The sequence below is a fragment of the Emydura macquarii genome, unplaced genomic scaffold, assembly GCF_026122565.2.
Source record: "Emydura macquarii macquarii isolate MOO-44397 ecotype Brisbane River unplaced genomic scaffold, CSIRO-AGI_Emac_v2 contig_1390, whole genome shotgun sequence".
Taxonomy (NCBI): domain Eukaryota; kingdom Metazoa; phylum Chordata; order Testudines; family Chelidae; genus Emydura; species Emydura macquarii.
Genome location: NW_027131527.1, coordinates 23,657,459 through 23,663,458, shown reverse-complemented (window position 1 = coordinate 23,663,458; position 6,000 = coordinate 23,657,459).

Genomic DNA, 6,000 nt, shown 5'->3' with positions numbered 1-6,000 from the left:
AGGAAAACCTTAACTGAGTGCCTATTTTTTAAACGTGCATATCACACCTACTTACCTGGGGTAAAATTCCAGACAGAATCTGTATTCAGTGTGTAGAAATTCACAGTTGTACCTCCATAAGGTTAAAGTTAATTCCTTATTAATTCTCTAGTCAAGTTACTAAAACAGTAATCAAACTTTTTTGTAAGCGAACAGAACTCCATACTCTTCCTCAAAACGAAGTTTAATTCCTAAGGCAAGGCATGTGGCCTTAGGCATGTGCTTAATTGTGTCTTCAATGGGATTTCAATGCTCTGTGCCTAAATATCTTAAGAAATCTTATGCTTGCATTAGCAATATGAAACAAAGAAAGAAGTTATGTTCTAAAGTGCACTAGGTCTGTGCAAAAGCTGTTTAGTGTCTTTATAGTCAAGGTTTAACAATTTAATAAAGTAAAGTTCTCCCCCTACTGGTGTGTTACAATATGGCATTATAATATTGTGTCTGATTTATGATTAAACTGTGGCATATTCTGTATGTACTATACACACACATTCTTCGTTGAAGTTACTCTAGTTTAGCTATTATAAACAAGATTAGAATTGGTCTGCAGTGTATATTTGTCATGAGACATTTGCAATTGTAAGATGATTACTTACTGGCTTGCTTTGAGATCTATGGATGAAAGAGCAAGATATTGATATTAAATTATTATGATTATTTATATAATTTTCTATAGTGTTCATCTACCAGTGATATGCAAGGCAAATAATATGTTGTAATAAGATATTAATATTAGTATCTTATTAATACAGTATTCATATCTAGAAAAATAGCTAAAATAATTAAAGAGGGTTGGTTGGAGGGGGGTTGCTTTCAGACCCTCATGAAATTATTAATAAGAACTTCACAGCTAAGGTGAATTATCGCAAATGTGACTTAGGCAATGCCTGTAAGCAAAGAGTGTAGTGAAATGAAATGCCACTAAATGTGTTTCTGAGAAATGTTGTTCAGACAGCTGCACAAAGTGACTATAAGCATATACTGGGTGTCTGCTATGTATTTGTTACATCAGAGTATGCCTCTAGTGCTGAGGGGAAAAATTAAATTATTTGTAAACAGTTATATAATCATTCAGTATATTAAAAGGGTGCCTCAAGAATTCTATATGCCACCACCCTCATCCCACACTAATTAGTCTATTCTCAAATACTAGTGTTTGTAATATCAAATTATGTACACATATGAAACTTTCAACTTCAACAGGGCTATTTTGAAAGAGCGTTCATTGGTTAGGAGTTATGTGAAATCAGTTAGATTGGATTAAAAGTTGCTACATCTTTCAAGTTACAGAGAATGTTCTGCAGTTCCCATCTTCGTCATAGCAATGTCTTATAATGCAATATAGTCAAGTGTTGAAACACGATGTGAGCACCCTAATCCTAATTAAAGTTAGAATGAGGCATTTTGAATGGTTATGTCACATCATCATGATCTTTCATCCATCAGAAGATGAGGAGGAAATGCCTAGGCATCTTTACCCCCAAAATACAAGTAAAAACTAAGCAATGTGCAGTTAGTGTCATGGAAACCCCACACTCCCCACAGTCTCCATCAGTTCCTTTACTTCTTGAAAAGTGCATTGAGGAATAAATAACAGTGATACAATTATCACCACGTTTCTTCTGTGTTAATTCAGCAAAGTGCCCCAGGCTAATCCTGGAGAGTTTGGGCATAGATGAAATTAGGGCAATCCTCAGCAACTTCCCTGCAAAGATCATGTCATGTCAACTGAGGGGCATTAGACACAAGTAGCCACTCCCAGGTCCTCTCCAGCAGCAAATATCACTTTCTTTGACCCACATTCTTCTTCTTGAACTCAAACTGGATAATGCTGGGATAACGTCAATACAACATTTTTTCCACTAGGAACAACAGCCCCCTTTGTTGATGGTGCTTTTATCTTTGCTTAGGCACAGCTTCAAGAAATAAGTAGACCCATCCATAAAAGGATTTTCTGCAGAGACAAAATAAACTATTGGGGTACTGGAACATACTGAAAATAAATGTCAGGATCTTCTGTTTTCTGACAGGAATTCAGGAATTATTCAGGAATAATTTTTAATCCTGTTCTGAGGTTCAAAGGGGGCAAGCAGACCTATGAAGATTACCCTTAGGGAAATTCAGCAAAGCTCACCAAAAATTACATCTCAGTTTGGGAACTCCTTATAAACAATTTTGACAAATGATCCCTAAGACTACTTTAAATCTTTTTTTCAGAACATAAGGCATCCTGTAAATGGATTTTAAAGGAAGAATCTGCTAATGATTTCAAGCATGGTCTCTTTCTAACATTTAGTGGGTCACCTCCATTCAGAAAGCTGTCTTGAGTCTGTTATCTGAGTTTCCAAATCAAGGACATAAATGTGGAAGTAAATGCATGGTTATGCAGGTGGTGGGGGAAACAAGCAAGAGGAACTGGAAGTTCTGGCACAGTCAAGGAACTATGATATGGTCGGAATAACCGAGACTTAGTGGGGTAACTCACACGACTGGAGCACTGTCATGGATGGGTATAAACTGTTCAGGAAGGACAGGCAGGGGTGAAAGGGTGGAGGAGTTGCACTGTATGATTACACTGAGCTCCAGTATGAAACTGGAGATAAGCCAGTTGAGAGTCTCTGGGTTAAGCTTAGAAGCAAGAACAATAAGGGTGATGTCATGATGGGTGTCTGTTATAGACCACCAGACCAGGAGGACGAGATAGATGAGGCTTTCTTCAGTCAACTAGGGAAAGTTTCCAGTTCTCAGAACCTGGTTCTCATGGGGGACTTCAATCACCCTGATCTGCTGGAAGAGTAATACAGCAGAGCACAGACAATCCAGAAAGTTTTTGAAGAGTGTTGTGGACAACTTTCTGGTGCAAGTGCTGGAGCCACCAACTAGGGGCCGTGCTCCTCTTGACCTGCTGCTCACAAACAGGGAAGATTTGGTAGGGGAAGTAGAAGTGGGTGGCAACCTAGGCAACAATGCCCATGAGATGGTGGAGTTCAGGATCCAGACAAAAGGAAGAAAGGAGGACAGCAGGATACAGACCATGGACTTCAGAAAAGCAGACTTTGTCTCCTTCAGGAAGCTGATGGGCAGGATCCCCTGGGAGGCTAATATGAGGGGGAAAGGAATCCAAGAGAGCTGACTGTATTTTAAAGAAACCTTACTGAAGGCGCAGGAACAAACCACCCAATGTGCAGAAAGAAGAGCAAATATGGTAGGCGCCCAGCTTGGCTTAACAAAGAAGTCTTTGGGGAGCTTAAATCAAAAAAGAAGCTTACAAGTGGATGCTTGGTCAGATGACTAGGGAGAATTATAAAAATACTGCTCGAACATGCAGGAATGAAATCAGGAAGGCCAAAGCACAATGGAGTTGCAACTAGCAAGGGATGTGAAAGGGAACAAGAAGGGTTTCTATAGGTATGTTACCAACAAGAGGAAGATTAGGGAAAGTGTGGGCCCCTTACAGAATGGGGGAGGCAACCTAGTGACAGAGGATGTGGAGAAAGCTGAGGTACTCCATGTCTTTTTTGCCCCGTCTTCACAGACAAGGTCAGCTCCCTGACTACTGCACTGGGCACCACAGAATGGGGAGGAGGTGAACATCCCGCAGTGCTGAAGGAACAGGTCCAAGACTATTTAGAAAGATTGGACATACACAAGTCCACGGGGCCAGATGCAATGCACCCGAGGGTGCTGAGGGAGTTGGCTGATGTGATTTCAGAGCCATTGGCTATTATGTTTGAAAGCTCATGGCAATTGGGGGAGGTCCCTGCTGATTGGAAAAAGGCAAATATAGTGCACATCTTCAAGAAAGGGAAGAAAAAGGATCCAGGGAACTATAAACCGGTCAGCCTCACCTCAATCCCTGGAAAAAACATGGAGCAGGTCCTCAATGAATCCATTTGAAGGCACTTGGAAGAGAGGAAAGTGATCAGGAACAGTCAACATGGATTCACCAAGGGCAAGTCATGCCTGACCAACCTGATTGCCTTCTATGAAGAGATGACTGGCTCTGTGGATGTGGGAAAAGCGGTGGACATGATATACCTTGATTTTAGCAAAGCTTTTGATACGGTCTCTCACAGTATTCTTATCAGCAAGTTAAAGCAGTATGGGTTGGATGAATGGACTATAAGAGGGATAGAGAGTAGCTAGATCATCGGGCTCAACGGGTAGTGATCAATAGCTTCATGTCTAGCTGGCAGCCGGTAACAAGCAGCGTTCCCCAGGGGTCAGTCCTGGGACTGGTTTTGTTCAACATCTTCATTAATGATCTGGAGGATGGGGTAGATTGCACCCTCAGCAAGTTTGCAGATGACTCTGAGCTAGGGGGAGTGGTAGATACTCTGGAAGGTAGGGATAGGGTACAGAGGGACCTAAACAAATTGGAGGACTGGGCCAAAAGAAATCTGATGAGGTTCAAGAAGGACAAGTGCAGAGTCCTCCACTTAGGACGGAAGAATCCCATGCACAGCTACAGACTGGGGACTGAGAAGCTAGGCAGCAGTTCAGCAGAAAAGGACCTGTGGGTTACAGTGGACAAGAAGCTGGATATGAGCCAGCAGTGTGCCCTGGTTGCCAAGAAGGCTAATAGCATACTGGGCTGCATTAGTAGGAGCAGTGTCCAGTTTGGGGCCCCCCACTACAAAAAGGATCTGGACAAGTTGGAGAGAGTCCAACAGAGGGCAACAAAAATGATTAGGGGGCTGGAGCACAAGATTTATGAGGAGAGACTGAGGGAACTAGGTTGTTTAGTCTGCAAAAGAGAAAAATGAGGGGGGATTTGATAGTAGCCTTTAACTACCTGAAAGGGGGTTCCAGGGAGGATGGAGCTAGGCTGTTCTCAGTGTTAGTAGATGACAGAATAAGGTGCAATGGTTTCAAGTCGCAGTGGGGGAGATCTAGGTTGGATGTTAGGAAAAAGTTTTTCCCTAGGAGGGTGGTGAAGCACTGGAATGGGTTACCTGGGGGGAAGGTGGTGGAATCTCCATCTTTATAGGTTTTTAAGGTGTGGCTTGACAAAGCCCTGGCTGGGATGATTTAGCTGAGGTTAGTCCTGCTTTGAGCAGAGGGTTGGACTAGATGGCCTCCTGAGGTCCCTTCCATCTCTAATATTCTATGATTTTATGACATATTTGCAAAGCAATTTTATTCTCAGGATCAAATTTATTAATAATTCTTCTTGAGAGACAAAGAAAGGTGTCAGCTTCTATAACAAAGGTTATTCCTTTCAGTGTTTTCCCCATTTTATAGGTCTGAATTTCCATGAAATAGATCATGCATCTTTAAAATATTCTGTTATGCTCTATCAAACTTCACTGAAAACATTAGATAAGTGAGATATTTTTCTTCTGTGATCTTCCAGATGCAAGAAAACATCACCTAGGTATTGTTATAATAAGACTGCCCTTGGAATTCCAGTACATTATGTTGTAAAAAACATGTTTTAAAAGTTTCCATACCTATGGTTGTTGAGATCACAGATAAAGCTAATAATTGTAAATATATTTCTTTATATAAGACAGCATTCTTAGCACCTATTTTTGCTGGCAAGCTAACTGGGTTAGTGGATTAAACAGTTTTAAAGTTAGAGAGGCAGTGTGGCCAAGTGGTAAGGCACGGGACTGGCAGGCAGGACACGTGGGTTTTGGTCCTGATTCTGCTAGGCGCTTGCTGTGTGACCTTGGTCAAGTCACTTTGACTGTGCCTGTTTCTCTTCCTGCCATTTATCAGTGTTGTCTATTTAAATTGGAAGCTCTTTGAGGTGGAGACCCTTGTTGTACAACTGTACAGTGCCTAGCACAAGATAGCCCTGATCTCAGTTGGAGCCTCTAGGCACTACAATAATTTAAATAATAAAGTATGACTCTGTCTTTATGTGAATGTCTGAGAGTCTATTCCTGTGTCTGCTGATAGAATTGGTAAAATTAGTTTAATAACATTCACTAATGGAATTTTAAAAGTATT